General features: G+C 41.9%; 1 protein-coding gene and 1 pseudogene across 3 annotated transcripts in view; one reads left to right on the top strand and one right to left on the bottom strand.

Annotated features, from left to right (window-relative positions):
* The window catches only part of PTGR1 (prostaglandin reductase 1), a 213155-nt gene that overhangs the window by 172794 nt on the left and 23431 nt on the right, over positions 1–16930 (top strand). The window contains exon 1 of one of the 2 annotated variants that reach the window (XM_081894673.1): positions 13020–13178. The exons of the other annotated variant lie outside the window; for it this stretch is intronic. The gene's annotated coding sequence lies outside the window, so the exon portion shown is untranslated. Of the gene's footprint in view, positions 1–13019; positions 13179–16930 lie in introns of those variants that run through there. 2 annotated transcript variants of the gene reach the window in all.
* On the bottom strand, positions 9724–11369 carry LOC309360245 (transmembrane protein 138 pseudogene; annotated as a pseudogene). The gene has a single exon. The product of its transcript is annotated as a transmembrane protein 138 pseudogene (transcript).

Genomic DNA, 16930 nt, shown 5'->3' on the forward strand with positions numbered 1-16930 from the left:
CTACTTTGATTTCATGTTTTTGTTCTAATTGCTCTATCATTTTCCTCTCCATATTTTTCACCATCATTTTAGTCTTTGTTTTATTCAATTTGAATCCTGATAATTTTCGGAATTTCTCCAATTCTTCCAATACTTTGCCAACACTGGTTTGAGGTTCCTCTAAAGATAATACTAAATCGTCCGCATACGCCCTCAATTTAAACTCCTTGATCCAATTTTAATTCCGTGTATTTCCGATGTTTCCCTCACCTTATTTGCTATCCCCTCTAAAACTATTATAAACAGCAGGGGGGATAGAGGGCATCCCTGACTCGTTCTTTTCGCAATATCAAATGACTCAGTCAAATTGTTATTGACGATCAGTTTAGCTGTTTGGTTGGAATATATAGCCCTTATGCCCTTCATGAGTGATCCCTCCATCCCCATTGCTTCCATACTCTTTATCAAAAACTGCCAAGACACATTATCAAACGCTTTTTCTGCGTCAATAAATATTAACAATGCTGGTATTTCGTTTCTCACTTCCAAATATTCTATGATGTTTACAAAGTGTCTTACGTTGTCTTTGAGGTATCTGTCAGGGAGAAACTCTGGTCTTTGTGAATGAGATCTTTCAAATTTCTTTTCAATCTGTTGGCTAAAATCTCTGCAAAAAATTTATAATCATTGTTTAACAGAGAAATGGATCTGTAATTTTTAATGTTTAGTCTATCAGTTTCTGGTTTAGGGATCAGAGTTATATGTGCTTCCTTCCATGTATTGGGAATATTCCCACCTTGCAAAATGTTGTTCATAGCTTCACATAATACCGGGGTCAATTGTTCATCCAAAATTTTATAATCTTTTGCCGAAATCCCATCAGGACCTGGAGCTTTGCCTATTTTCATCCTTTTTATTGCATTTTGAATCTCTTCTGTTATTATTGGTTTATTCAATTGCGCCTTTTCTTCCTCTGTTATTTCCCCCCCTTTGTAATCTTCTAAATATTTTCCTATTTTATCTTTCTCTTCATTCTCTCTCTTACATAAATCTTCATAGAATTCCTGAAAGGCTTTCTTTATTTCCTTCAGGTCTTCTATTTGATGTTCTCCTACTTTTATTTTATTTATCACACTTTGTTTTTGTCTTTTTCGTAATTGCCATGCAAGGAGTTTTCCAGTTTTATTAGCTGATTCAAAGAATTTCTGTCTCATTAATTTAATTTTCCATTCCACCTCTTGATTTACTAAAGTCGAAAATTGGGTTTGTAACATTTTAATTGCTTGTTTATTCTGAACATCTTTGGGATTTATCGTTCATATTCTTCCAATTGGGCCAAAATTTCTTCTTTTTTCTTTTCTCTCTGTTTTCTTCTATAGTTATTTTGTTGGATCAGATAACCTCTCATGACAGCTTTGCTTGCATCCCAGACGATATCTAAATTAGTTTCTTTATTTAAATTCCATTTCAAATATTCTTTTAGAGTTTCCTTGGCTTTTACAATTACTTCTGGAATTTCAAAAAGGCTTTCATTCATCCTCCATCTATATGTGTTTTGCACTTTGCTTTTTACCTCTAAAATTATAGGATTATGATCTGACAAAGTTCGTGGCAGTATTTCACATTTCGATATTCTTGGAGTTAAATGTCTTGAGGTCCATATTTGGTCTATCCTTCCCCAACTTTGGTGTGGCTCCAAAAAAAAAGGTAAATTGCTTTGTGGTTGGATGTTTAAGTCTCCAAATATCTATTAACTCGCAAGTTTTCCACTAGAATAAAAAAGGATCTTGGTAGTTTTCCCTGATTAGCTTTCTTCTTTTTTGTTGATCTATCCATTTCAGGTATTACTACGCCATTGTAGTCTCCCATTAAAATTGTCTTGGACAATTTTAATGAGTTCAGGATACCTTCTGATATGCTGGCAAATTTTAAGTTTCTTCTGGTTGTCTTATCATTCACCTGGGCAATTCTCTTAGCGCTTCTATTTTGTTTGCATTTGTTTCGGCCAATTCTTTAGCTTGCTCTGCTATTTTTGTAACTTTTTCAACAGCTGCAGCCATTCGTCTCATCTCTGCTTTTAACTCATGCATATCAGCCTGTATGTTAGCTTCTGAGCACTGAATCATCTCCCCCAACTCCTTCACTGACTTCGCTATTTTGTTAAGTCCTTGGAAGGTAAGTAGCAATTTTCAAATGCCGAAGAATTATTTCTCCCCTTCATCGGATCTCGGAGCAATTAACTGCTATGAAGAAAGCTCTACTATCAGTTTGCTTTTCGTTAATCTTTTTTTAAAAAAACTTTTAATTAGAAATCTCCGAGAGCAAAGTGGGTGTGCATCGATCCTGTGTGTTGCATGCATGGTCTTGAAAATGACACCTGTTGAGCCTAAAAGTCTCAGCAAACTGCGCGGCTTGCTCAAAAGTAGCAGGGCCTTTGTCCGCAACCAAGCTTGCCAGTTCCACAGGCAAATGACAACTAAACTGCTCTTTGATCATCAATTGCCTCATTCCTTCATAGATAGTTACATCCTCTGCCGACATCCAAAAGTCAAAATTCTGTGCCACTTTAGCAGCATCGAGGGGCAGGCTTTCAGTTGAGGTAGCTTTATCGACCTTTTGGAAAGTTCTCCTATAGCTCTCAGCATGTAAACCATATCTTTGCAAAACAAGGTGCTTATAACTTTCGTAGTGCAGAGCATATGGTAAGGGTATCTGTCCCATTAAATCAGCCAATTCTCCCCTGACTAGGGCTCTCAGGATGGACATACACAGTCTCGGGGGAACTCCCAATTCCCAACAACTCAGTTCAAACAATGTAGAAGAGACTTAAGGGCCTCGGATATAAGATCACCAAATTGATGGACTGGATGTAATGGGTAGAAGGGACTGACATAACCCATGACCAGGAGGAACCCGTGACCAGGAAGAAGGGATGTTGGATTAAAATTAGAGGAAAAGTTTATAATAAGAAAAATTACTTTTTATTTTTTGAATTGGTGTAACACTAATGGAATATTAGGAAATATGTTGGAAAGGAACAAATTGGCTTTAGTAGAAAGGAGTTAAGGAGTTATGTATAAACATGGTTTAAACTTTGAAATTTTAAGGCATTTTAGGCAAGACAAGATTAAAGAAACTAAGGTAAATTGAATAACAGAATATAGTAAAAGATGGAAAGGATATATGGATTTAATTAATAAGATTGTTAAATCTTTGTTAAGACAAATCATTTAAATTAAAATTGATAAATATGGGAAGAATTTGCTGGAGTAACGAATTAACTTAAAATACAAAAAGGGAGGTGTGAGGAGGTCCAAGAAATAAGTAAATGAAAAGATGTAATTTGAGATTTGTATTTTTTCCCCTTTTCCCCTTTTTTATCTTATTTTTTCTTGCTGTATTTTTGTGATTTTCTTTTTCTGTAATGGTGAAACTCTGAATAAATATTATTTTAAAAAAAACAACACAAACAATGTCAAATAACTCAAAATGTCCATGGGAGGTTTATAAGCAGGGAAGAGGCGAAGATCAAAATCCCTTACGGTAAACTCACGAGTCACGCATCTTGGGGCCACATCTCACAGCTCCTGGTCATGGCTGTACCTCAAGGCGGTAACTCTGTGCTTGTCCCTCTGAACACCGAGGTTCCCCCTCCCCATACATGTAAAAGGGTCTTGGGCATGGCCCATAGTCTTCCTCTTCTTCGTACTGTTGAGCCGACATCCTAGGTTCATAATATCCTTCTGACAAGCAGACTCTCGTTGGACTAGCCAGTCGATAAGTAACAGGTCTATGATTCTCCTGGGGTTGATGCTCTGACTCTCGATAGTCACTCGCAGCCCTCCCTTGGGCTTCTTGGCAGCTCTCTGTAGTCATATTATTTGGACTAGCAAACCAGGCTTCAGCAACAACGTGGCTCTCTCAGCGGTGTCTCTCCCGACCCCTCGGACCTTCCATGGGACCGTCCAGTACCCACTCGGCGTCCCAGCGAGGCTACAGCTTCGTCCCTCTCCATTGAAGCATCGATTCACTGGGTAACTTTCTCTTGGATATGCAGATGTACTTATAGTCCCGACATCACAAAGAGGTCATAAATGTTGACTGAACCACGCTCTGGTCATCCGCTGGATTCCCCGACCGAATGCCCCACTTTCTGGCTCCTCAACGTCCACCTGGGATCCTCTCACTTGATGAGCGTCCACAAAATCCCTATCTGAGCCATCAAAAAACAAGAGGGAGGCGGTAGCCCTCAAAGCAGCTCTTTTTGGTGACTCCATCAATTGAGGGGGGAGCTAACATCTCCCCTCGACCCTAATTATCTATTGTCTGTAACGTTTCTATGGGGTCTAAGCCTTCTACCGTTCCTGACACTCTAGTCAATTAATAAAATGCCTGTAACCTACAAGATATATGTGCTCACACCAAAGAAAATTTGCCTTTGACAGGTGAAGTCGATCCCACTGCCACCATGTAGTGAGCAGGACTATCCACCCCCCCCCCCGACCATTCCTTCTAGACACCGGCAGGACTTGGCCAGGAAGTGGGAGAAATCGCTAGGTGTTGCAAATCACAAGCCAAACGGTAAAGCTGCCACCATCTCCTTTCCTGGACCACCCTTGAATGGGGTTCAAGGTGGAGAACCCCCCTTTGATATTTACCCGGTTTGCCCAGCCCTCAGTCACTTTACAGTGACGCAGACAGAAATTCAACAGGTAGGTGTCCAAACGGTAAGGCACCAGTTTAGCTTCCTTTATCCTTGAAAACCCACGTGGAGGACAGGTTAGGGACCAATCATTTCTTTAGGTTAATTACCAATTTACCAAAATTGTTAGGAGACCGGCACAGCTGAACTTTGTTTAGACTCGGAGACCTTGAGATCAAAAGGCTCTTCCTCTGTTCCCAGGCCTCTCTTACACATACCCAGCTCCTAAATTGTAAATTACTTGATAGCCTCCTGTGCTTTTTTTACAACCCAATCCACACTCAGGCCCTCAGCTGTGCCGGGTTCTGCAAATGAGGTAACATCTCAACCTGCCTAGAGTCAAGATGTAACTGACTCACACTTCTAGAGATAGGAAATTTTATGTTTAAAGAGACCAAACACCCATTCCCTAGAAGGCCACAATTTTATCTCTCCCACAATGCCTCTGCGCATTTAACTCATTGTGGCTTCCCTTTCTCTCCTTAATATTTTGTTGGAAGCCTCCCAGAGTGGCTGGGGAAGCCCAGCCAGATGGGTGGGGTATAACTTTATTACTATTATTATTATTATTATTTCCCCCTTGCATGTATTTTTGTGATCTCCTTTTCATGTCACATAAGCTAGAGATCTTTACAGTATCTTAATGGGGGTGATTTCCACACAGTAGTTACGTGTTGTGTGATACAGTGCTTTATTCTGCTATATATCTGTTACATATGCCATTCTCCGCGTATTGGATGACCCCAGTTTTTTGACATGAGTTTTGAGTCAAAATACCTCATCTAATATACGGAAAAATACGGTACTTAATGGTGTTAAGTTAAAGAACCATCCCCACCTAAGTGCTACTATTCCAGCCTTTTTGGAGCTGTATCAGATTCTTTTTGGTTCTAAAGAAAAAAAAAGGGAGGGGGAATCCAGAAACCACCAAGAGATCAGACAGTGGGTAGATTACAAATCCATGACAGGGCCATACGGATGACTTCTCAAGGTGAGTTGATGGGAAATGGCAATTCCACAGTAAATAGCTCATATGAAAGCAGCCCTCATACTCAGGCTTGAACACAGCCATTTGTGACCATTGTCTCCTATCCAAAAATGACTAGCAGAAGGGAAAACAAAAAAAATTCTTTCCAGTAGCACCTTAAAGACCAACTAAGTTAGTTCTTTGTATGAGCTTTCGTGTGCATGCACACTTCTTCAGATACACACTTCAGATACACACTTCAGAAGTGTGCATGCACACGAAAGCTCATACCAAGAACTAACTTAGTTGGTCTTTAAGGTGCTACTGGAAAGAATTTTCTTTGTTTTGACTATGGCAGACCAACACGGCTATCTATCTGTAACTAGCAGAAGGGAAGTACAGCATGTTGTAGACTGCTATATTTTTGGACTTCCTTACAAAGCTGAGCATGCTTTTCTAAACCTTCCCTTTGTTTTTGTATTTTAAAATGGAGTTGGTCTCCTTATTTGTTCTGCAAATACCCCATCGCTTTCTACTGCTTAAGTAGTAAACAGAAGTACAAGCAAGACATACACATTTTTCAGAATAATTATGTGCTTACAAAAATTCAATTCAACAACAACAATAATAATTTATTATTTATACCCCATCCATCTGGCTGGCTTTCCCCAGTCTGGGTAGCTCCCAACAGAATATTAAAAAACACGATAAAACATCAAACATAAAAAACTTCCTGAAACGTACCTCTCTAGCTTTTCTTGCTAAAATAACTGCATAATCCATGCATTCTTGCCAAGGATCAGTCATCTTTCTCTAAGAAACAGGACATATACACCAAATTATACTAATAAAAAAGAGCAAACAGCACAACATTGAAGATGTGTTGAAATGCTAAATCTTCAGGTTAAAACTATTTCAACATAAATAATACTATTATTTTGTTTCAAAATGTTGATAATCAAAGCGGCAACACTGCACGATACTGGGAAAGAAACTTCTTTTCAGTCCATAGCAATGCATTATTTTGTAATATGGGCTGCACAGCAACTGCACAATTTCCTGTATGTTGCCAACCTGCATAGTGTCAGGCAGATGCTGAGCAAATTTGTGCTGCTGCATAAATGTAGCAAGAGAGATGACCTTGCCACAGATGCCTAGAACTGGCAGTGACTTGTTCACACAATTGCAGAGATTATAAAAGCTGATAGTGATGTGTATAAATATACGTAAGTGTCACAGGGGGAAACTTGCAGTGGGAAGATCACTTATAGCTTATTAGGAATTTCACACTGTAGGCTCCCTTATCATGTTTCTGCGCATGTTGATAAACCAACAGAGACCAAACGTATGAAAAGTTGTTACTCATGATGAGTAACAATAGTATCTCTGCAATGTTTCCCAAACCTTTCAATTTCCAGACAATCAGTTCATATAGGCTTCCTCAAGTTAACGTTCAGGCTTCCTCAAGTTCGGCCCTCCAGATGTTTTGAGACTACAATTCCCATCATCCCTGACCACTGGTCCTGCAAGCTAGGGATCACGGGAGTTGTAGGCCAAAAACATCTGGCTGGCTGAGGTTGAGGAAGCCTGGCATAAGCTGTTGCGAAAGATCCAGCAAATGTTTTGTGTAGATATTGCATTTCCTAGCACTTAAAAACAGGAGTTTGCTTCTAGGAAAATGTGACTTTCTCCATTCAGCTAAGCATTCCCATAGCAATACTGAGCATTGTGTGGAAGACAGCTTTGACCATCAGGGGTACCTAATACACAACAATTTCTAATGTACCGTCATAAGGAACACAGTTCTAACATAATAAGCAACACATTTCACATCAACCCTGCATTAAATTGTTGAAGCAATAAAAATCTCAGTACTCCCACGTAAAACCTCCCCCCCAGCTCCAGTCAACATGGCCAATAGTCAGGGATGATGGGGAAGTTAACCAATAGCATTTGGAGGGCTACACTTCATTTATCTGTTGCCCTTTTCTTTATTTCAGTGCTATATAAAAAGACTGCATATTGTTGGGAGGGTCCAAATTTCACAAAAAATTAGTTTTGCATGCTTTAGCAGGAATGCCTGAGAAGGAAGGAGAGTTGTATTTAGCTGTCCCTAAACAAAACAAAGGGATGCGGGTGGTGCTGCTTAAACCACAGAGCCTAGGACTTGCCGATCAGAAGATCAGCGGTTCGAATCCCTGCGACGGGGTGAGCTCCCGTTGCTCGGTCCCAGCTCCTGCCCACCTAGCAGTTTGAAAGCACGTCAAAGTGCAAGTAGATAAATAGGTACCGCTCCAGCGGGAAGGTAAACGGCGTTTCCGTGCGCTGCTCTGGTTCGCCAGAAGCGGCTTAGTCATGCTGGCCACATGACCCGGAATCTGTAGGCCGGCTCCCTTGGCCAATAAAGCGAGATGAGCGCCGCAACCCCAGAGTAGGTCATGACTGGACCTAATTATCAGGGGTCCCTTTACCGTTACCTGAAACAAAACGGTTTTTCAGTTTAGATATGTAATCTTAGCCATGGCCCAGCCCCACTATATATTTAGTTGTGCGTGGGTGGGTTGGAGACTCCATGAGCGCTTTGCAGAATACATTCTCATCGCGATGTGGGGAAGAAAGACAGTAGAAATAACTGGGCAGTAAAAGGAAACCATGGCTATTCCGGAACTCATGCCAAGTCCTATGGAAGTGCATTCAATAGAAGCCCCACCAGGTCCTGGGGTTTCCCGTCAGCAAATCGAAGCGGCATCTCAGATCAAACTTGTCAAACGGAACTCTACAAAGCGGGCAGGCGAAAACCTCCATGAGCTTCTGAAAGAAAGTATGTGGTATAGGTGCAATAATGAGCGCTCACACCTATCTTTGTGGGCACCCTTTGTGGCACTGCGGGGTTCCCGACAAACCCCAGTTAAACCTATCAGTGGCTTGCTTGGAGGCGGAGCCAGCCCAGCGGACCTTAATGGGCAGGCTTCCCATTGGTCCGCTTTGACGTATAAATAGGGGGTGAAGGCAGCAGCAAGCATGCAGTCGACTCGGGAGCTTCAGGGAGAAGGGAAGATCTATGGATTCCTGCTTCGACTATGTTGGGGCCCCATCACTTCCTTTTCCATGGCTCCTTCTCCCCATTGCACTCCTTGCAAAGAGCTGTGACACCTTCCTTCCTCCCGTTCTTCAACCCAGCCTCCCTTTCTCCATTTCCCATGCTTCCGGTGGTGGTTGTTGTGCCGCTGGCTGTGTATGTACGCTGGATCGCGTGGCCTCCCTTCCCCCCTTCATCTACATACTCAGCCTGGGGAAGGTAAGGCTTTGGCGACCTGGCTGGCCACCATTTTCCATGCTTCCGGCAGCCTTTTTTCCTGCCTTTGCCACCTTCTCAGCCTGGGGGGGGGGGGAGGCCTTGGTTGGCGGGCCATTGTAATATCACCTGATTCTGTATGCAGAGTCACTGACTTGTAGTACCAAAAAGCATAGATCATAGAATTGCAGAGTTGGAATACTGAAGAGGGAAGGCATCAACTGAGGCTTTGTTCAGGTCCAAAATGATCTGCAGGGCGTGAAAACATTTGTTCCTGATGCTTCACAGATATAATAGTATCTTATTACTTGAAGGTTTGACATGGCATGCTCAGAATTGCATCTCCCTGTGGATTCTGGTCAGGGGTTCTGGGGCATGTGCAGAGTGAGTCTAGACAGCATAATCATGACCCTGCCTTCATTATACACATCATATCATCTACACAGCATTTTAATAATAATAATAATAATAATTAATAATAATAGTAATAATAATAATAATAGGACATTCATCAATAGTTAGTTTACCATAACCTTTTCCCCAGGGGTCAGCAAACTTTTTCAATGGGGCCGGTCCTCTGTCCCTCAGACCACTGTTCCTCAGACCGGACTATATTTTTTTTTGGGGGGGGGGAATGAACAAATTCCTATGCCTCACAAATAACCCAGAGATGCATTTTAAATAAAAGCACACATTCTACTCATGTAAAAACAGCAGGCAGGCCCTATAAATAACCCAGAGATGCATTCTTTTTCTTTGAGAAAAATTTAGTGGCTCACGTAAATGTAAACTAAGCTTTAATAATAAAGAAAAGTGTACCAAAATAACATGCTGAGAGAAGCTAAATACAACATGAGGCAAGCCTGAGGCAAGAGGCAAGAAGAGGCAGTTGTTCCCTCTTAACTGACATTCTTAACTGAACATATGAATGAAAATGAAAGTACAAAAGGAGAATCTAACAAGTTAATGAGAGTACATTTGCTCAGGCTGAATCCTGCAAAGCCAAACCACAGTCTTTGTGCCTTGTCACACTGTCAGAGGTACTAGTGAAGGCAGGAATCCTTTTCTGTCACAGGGGAGCTTAGGGCAAGGAAATATTCTCTAGGAGGAAAAGGCAGCATTGCTACTCAGTGGGGGTTCTCAGCCAGATCTGTTTGGCACTTCAAATCGTTCCTCAGTAAGGTTGCTGCCACATCCAGAGTGCAGTTGGCTGAACTGAGAGGAGGATTGTGGAGAGCTTGGAGACTAGGCTGCTCATCAATGAAACTGCTCTTTTGTGGGTACCCTGCTTGCCACTATATGCTTCTCAATGTGAGCGAATCTAGGAACGGGATGAAGTCATTTGACCATGTGAGATTTAGAACTTGACTGCAGGAGACAAATTGTAGTGGGAGGAGGGGAACTTGCAAGACACTGGTAAAATCTCTGTGGACATTCTAGCAAGCTGGCCTCTGCGCCAAATGATCCAGAAGCAGCTGTCAACGGCGTGCTTGTGCAAACTCTTTCCGTAGCCAAAGAGAGTCCTGGTAGAAACGCGGATCTCCCAAGTGCAGAGCCGTCCTCTTATAGAAGTAGTAGTATAGCACAGCCACCGTTCTTTGGAAAACAAAGAGAGTCTGCAGCCCATCTGTCCACACAAAATAGTTGAAATTTTTCCAGCGAAGGTTCATGACCCAGATGTGGAAGGATATGCTCAAGGCAAGGTATGCTGCTGACAGGACAATGGTCCCTTTAAATTTCTGGAACAGAAGATTAACCAGGCCAGCCTGGAAGACGAAGGTGTTGAAGAACATGAGGAAGATGATGATGATGTTGAAGAGGATGGCAATATCCTGAATGATGAAAAGCACAAGCTGGATGACGGGCACCATGCGCAGCAGCTCCGAGAAGGAGTTGACAAAGAGGTCATAGAACAGCAGTAGGAACTGAAAGGAAAGGACCAGGCTATAGTTGCTGGTTTGGAGCATCTTCTCAGGGCCCAGATGAGAGGAACATCTCATGCTCACACAACAGAGGGATACAAGCTTTTTCCTCCAGCACAATCAGTCATAGCTCCCTTTGGGCAGAGACCTCAAACCTTATCTTGTTGGTGATCAAGGTTTCTATCCGGGTCTGTGGTGCCAAGACATGTGCCCTGGTTCCGTGGGCTCCCAAGCGCCCTCGACCTCACGCTCCCTGTGTTAAGCAACGGGGCACGGCAGGTCACCGAGAGAAAGGCCCGCCGCCGCTCCTGCTCACGCTCTTTGCTCCCGGCCCTTACCTGGCACCGGCGCCGCCCGTCCCCATGGAGACGGTGCAGCCGTCTTAACTGAACATAACGGAGCACCCACTGAAGGGAGGGGCTGATTCCAGAGCAAAACACACAAGCCCCGCCCACCAGATACCCAGCACTCTACTATTCAAATTAGGCCCCAGTGTTGTTCTTAACGTTTTCACAGGACTCCCATCATCACACAAAAAACGGTTAGGTAAACTGTCATATAACTTAAGAAATCCTTTAAATTTTGTGTATCTGCATGAACCTCCTGCCTTCTAAATTGAATGGTTTTAAGCTCTTGTCTGTTGAGGAAATGCTTCGCTGTAAAGATGTAGAAGACATGTTGAGGTTCAGGCATCAGCTTTATGAAGAAATCCGTCTGCAGAAACTGAAAGGGGAATCTGATTTGTGAAAAGTGTATGGAAGTGTTAACATTTCTCCCCATTCTTTAATTTGAAGAGGATTGGTTGCTTTCAAGCTTGCGGAAACACAGAAGCAAGCAATACACATACTTTTCCTCCCGTTTGTCATTCATTGAAGTAGAAATAATGAAACTGCATTAACAGTGTTATTGTAGCATAACTTTAATAATGCAAAAAATGCAGATAAACTATCCTTTTGATGAAAAAAATAATGAAATATTTCACATCTGTAAAAACAGAGGCAAATAGCTGTCTATTATTATTATTATTATTATTATTTATGTTTTTGTTTTTTTAATTCAAGTGGGGAACAGAACTTACTTATTAAAAGTTTTATTTTTTAAAAAGAAATATACTTTATTTGACAAACAACAATTACTAACATGACAATCCACCATACACAGCAATCCACCGTACCTAACAATACACAACAATACAATAGATACAGCACCAATCCACGTTTGTATCAATGTCTATTTTCTATAATGAAAGAAGAAAGAAAAGAAGAGATGAAAAAAGAGAAGAAGATTGAGGAAAGATAAAAAAATTGACTTCCGATTCAACTTGCTACTTATTTTGTTGTTTTACACACAGCATCATATTATTTTGTTTTCCTAGTCTATCCATGCTTAATCTCTCATTTATCTGAAAATATTGCAGCCAATCCATCAAGTGTATCCTGATTTCTTCAGATTTTTTCAAGTTTAGTTAAATGTTGTGCAGAGGTCCAGTGAGTAGAACTATTTGTCAAAGAATGAGATTCCAGCAGCATGTTTTGTCGAGATTTTTGCAGCACGACATAGGCGCCTCAGGTAAGCTGGATACTTTAAAAAAAAAAAAAGTTTGTAATGAAAATAAAGCATTTGCAAACTGTAGTTATGATCTTTAAAGGCATTGGTATTTTTTGTTTTAATTGTTGGTGCTTTGATTTTTAAAAATTGGGAAGTTGTGCCAGAAAAATGAAATGAGCTACATTCCCCTTTCTGCCACAGTTCTTTTGTTAGAAAGCAAGTTGCACTTCCTTAAACAGACGACATTCCTGGTCTCGTTGCCAGTAAAAGGGAATTGCTTCAGTGATGCTTCTAATACGTCTCATTGAAGCCATTTTCTTTTGCGGGCAACAAGTCCAGGAATGCCCTGTGCCTGTTTCAGGAAGTGCAGCTTGCTTTCTAACAAGATTTACATCCGATAGAAAGAACTTGTAGTACCTAAGTATACAGACTGTGCGTTTGTTGAATGCAATTTGTGGACACCCCTGTGGCATTGTGTTAATTATGAACCCATCAAAAATTGGTTTTTAGAAAAGGCAGAGAAGAAAACGAATAGTTCAGGGCAATTTTTTCGAGCCAAGTGTAGAGTGGAGAACTTCAGCTTCCCAGCTTCTGCATAATTTGCTAGTGTTGACTTGTAGTGTTGCAGAGGGACAGCAGGAGGCAACCCAGAGTACTGTATATAAATGCTTGCACACACCCAACATCCTCTCCAAACTCCGTAGTGTGCCAGAAGCAAAGCTGGTTTTCTCCGCTGCAAGGCAGACTTGTCAAACGGCCACATAGGTTAGTAATTGATAGCAGGGAGCGGAGAGGGAGCGGGATGGGAAATTGGAACCAAGGTATTGCAGTATGCAGACTATTTTAAATCTTCTAATTTCTTAACAATCCCTCGGTGTAGTCCAAAGTTCAGGTTTTGTAATGCGAAAAGCAGGCTTGGTTTGAAGGCTTTCTGGGAATGATGAATTGCTGACATTCTCTAAGTTACCAGTTTCTGTTTGGTGTTTTGAAATTGTTAGCATGTTGCTCTGGGTCTTCTCAAAACAGAGAGAATCTTTTTGGTCTATTCATCCAATTTTATTTTTATTTTTGTAGGGGGAGGAGGAGTGTTAATGACATCTGTCAGTCAAGCACAGTCCTTCCTTAACTATTGACAATTATTGCATTAATTGACCCATCACTATAATGCTTTCCTGGCTTCTTTTGTAGCTTATCTTTTCCTTGTCTTTGATTCAGTGATCCATTCAGGCGGAACGTAAAAAGTTCTGGACACTAGCTTTGTTATGTATTAAGCTTGGATCCTAGAACAATAGGCAAGTAGGATCCTAGAATGCAACAACTGATTGGCCTGCAGGAAAAGACCAATCAGGCTCCAGGAGGGAAGCAGACTCAGCCAATCAGACGGGACTCATTGTGTAAATAATGTAAATGTATGTAAATGTAATGTAAATAAAAGCATGAAGTTTTTTTGGGGGGGGCAATTTTTTTTAAAAAAAATATTTTTTATTGATTTTTTCCATGTATACTTCTTCTAACAATATATCTTTAACAATTTTTCATATTTCGACCCTCCTCCCCTGGACTTCCCCCATACTCCTGTTTTGTTTTATTTCCATATTGTTCACCCTGAGTACTGTTTCCCCCAAATTTTCTCAATACATATAGTCTTATTTTTTGTTGTATACAGTTGTGATTGTTTACTCAAACCCTGCCAATGAGTCCAATTCTTTATGTTGCCTCTTCATATATGTTGTAAATGGCTCCCATTCTCTTTTAAAGTCTTTGTTGTCCTTTTCATGTAATTTTTCTGTTAGTTTTGCCAGTTCTGCATGTTCCATAAGTTTCTCTTGCCATTGTTCTTTCGTTGGTATTTCTTCTGTCTTCCAAGTTTGGGCTAATATAATTCTTGCCGCTGTTGTTGCATACATAAATAATTTCCAGTTTTCTTTTTTTACATCTTGGTCTAAAATTCCTAGAAGGAATGCTTCTGGTTTCTTAACAAAGGTCTTTTAAAACATTTTTTTCAATTCATTATATATCATTTCCCAATAATTTCTAATCTTTTTGCATTCCCAACAGATATGATAGAATGTCCCATCCTTTTCTTTACATTTCCAACAGGTTTTTGATCCCTTTTTATACATCTTGATCACTTTCTCTGGTGTTATGTACCATCTATACATCATTTTCATATACCGTATTTTTTGCCCTATAGGACGCACTTTTTCCCCTCCAAAAATGAAGGGGAAATGCGTGTGCGTCCTATGGGGCGAATGCAGGCTTTCGCTGAAGCCTGGAGAGCGAGAGGGGTCGGTGCGCACCGACCCCTCTCGCTCTCCAGGCTTCAGGAGAGCCGCAGCGCCAGTGCCACAAGGTCGGGGGACAGGGGAGGCGGAACGCCGCCATCCCGCTGTCTCCCAATGTGGTTTGGAGGCTGACGGCGGGGAGACGCGTGCTTCTCCCGGCCGCCAGCCCCGCAAGCTCCGGGGACAGCTGGGAGGCGCAGCGCGTCCTCCCTCTGTCCCCGGACCTGATCTGCAGGCGGGCGGCGGGGAGAAGAGCGCTTCTCCCCGCTGCCTGCCCCACAGGCTCCAGGGACAGTTGGGAGGCGCAGTGTGTCCTCCCTCTGTCCCCGGACCTGATCTGCAGGTGGGCTGCGGGGAGAAGAGCGCTTCTCCCCGCTGCCGGCCCCACAAGCGCCTGGGGGGGGGAAATAATTTTTTTTCTTTATTTCCCCCCAAAAAAACTTGGTGCGTCCTATGGGCCGGTGCGTCCTATGGGGCGAAAAATACGGTAATTCTCTTTCAATAAGATACAATCTGTAAATTTTAGTTTCACTTTCCACATATTTTCCTAATCTTCAAGTTGCATATTATGACCTAAATCCTGAGCCCACTTTATATGTGCTGACTTTACTATTTCAACTAACGTTTCCCCATAAAGTAGGAGATTGTACATTTTTTAAAGTAATTTTGTGTCACTCTCGACTATCACTTTTTGAAAGTTTGAAACTGTATAACTAAAACCTTTCTTACTGTGTTCCTTAAACTGTTCATTTAATTGTCTATGATGTAACCAACTTTGTAAAAAGATCTTCAGTTCCTCATATCCTTTCAGCCTTAACCCTTTCCCCACCTCTATTAACAATTCTCTACATGTCGGCCAGTGTCCTCCCTTACTAAGTGGTTTTAATGCTAATGCTTCCGCTGGCGAGAGCCACCATGGGGTTTTTGGTTCTAAAAAGTCTTTATATTTATTCCAAACTTTATAAGCATTTTTCTTATTATATGATTATGAAAACCTTTATGTTAGGTTTGGGGGGCAATTCAATCACTGTTTTATAAGCTGCAATAAAGGGAAAGGTAAAGGGACCCCTGACCATTAGGTCCAGTCATGACCGACTCTGAGGTTGCGGCGCTCATCTCATTTTATTGGCTGAGGGAGCCGGCATACAGCTTCCAGGTCATGTGGCCAGCATGACTAAGCCGCTTCTGGCGAACCAGAGCAGTGCACGGAAACGCCGTTTACCTTCCCGCCGGAGTGGTACCTATTTATCTACTTGCACTTTGACGTGCTTTCGAACTTCTAGGTTGGCAGGAGCAGGGACCGAGCAATGGGAGCTCACCCTGTCGCGGGGATTTGAACCGCCGACCTTCTGATCAGCAAGTCCTAGGCTCTGTGGTTTAACCCACAGCGCCACCCGCATACAAGCTGCAATAAAGAGCATGAAATCACTACAGGGCTCCGAGTATATTTCACGATCCCTGGCCAAATCTATCACATCTTCTTGTGTTTTCCCCTTAAATTGCATCTTGTACATTAACGTCTAGGATGTCAGTAGCTTTGACATAATGCAAGAGAAAACTTGCAAAACATAGCATTCCATTTATGAATGAATCACCAGGAGAATGTATGATCGAGCTTTTGTTGCTCATGCTCTTTCACCTCGAGGGAGTGGTGGTTTCATAATTCTTCTGATTATTAAAGCAAAGCAAGCTCTTGACAGAAGATAAGCTAGAGAGATTAACAAATTGAGGTGGGCAACACCTGCCTTTGTCAAGGGTTTAAGGTACGCCCTCGCTGAGGATTCTGGGAGTTGAACTTGGAACCTTTTTCATTCGAAACAGATGCCAAGCTGCAGCCCTTTCCCCATATACTGTGCATCCATATCTTTTATCTAACAAGGAAATTAGATTTCGTTCCTGGCCATTTGCTGGCTGAGTCTTTTCTCATTAGTTGATGGAGAATAATTTTCCCCCCTTCAAACCCTGAGCAATCCAAGCTCAGTTGGTTAGAACGTGGTGCTGGTAAAACCAAGGTTGCAGGTTTGATCTCTGTAATGGGAGAGGTGGATATTCCTGCTTTAGACTAGAGGATCCTGAGGGCTACTTCCATTAGGAAATGGTATGTCCCGCAGAGGACCCCAAGGTCCATGAAGAATAATAGCTTAAAGGTCCCGGGCCCTAAGGAAGCCAGACTATCCTCCACCAGGACCAGGACCTTTTCAGTGATGGCTCCGACCTGGTGGAATGCACTGT

This window comes from Podarcis melisellensis (assembly GCF_964234715.1).
Source record: "Podarcis melisellensis genome assembly, chromosome: 17".
Classification (NCBI taxonomy): domain Eukaryota; kingdom Metazoa; phylum Chordata; class Lepidosauria; order Squamata; family Lacertidae; genus Podarcis; species Podarcis melisellensis.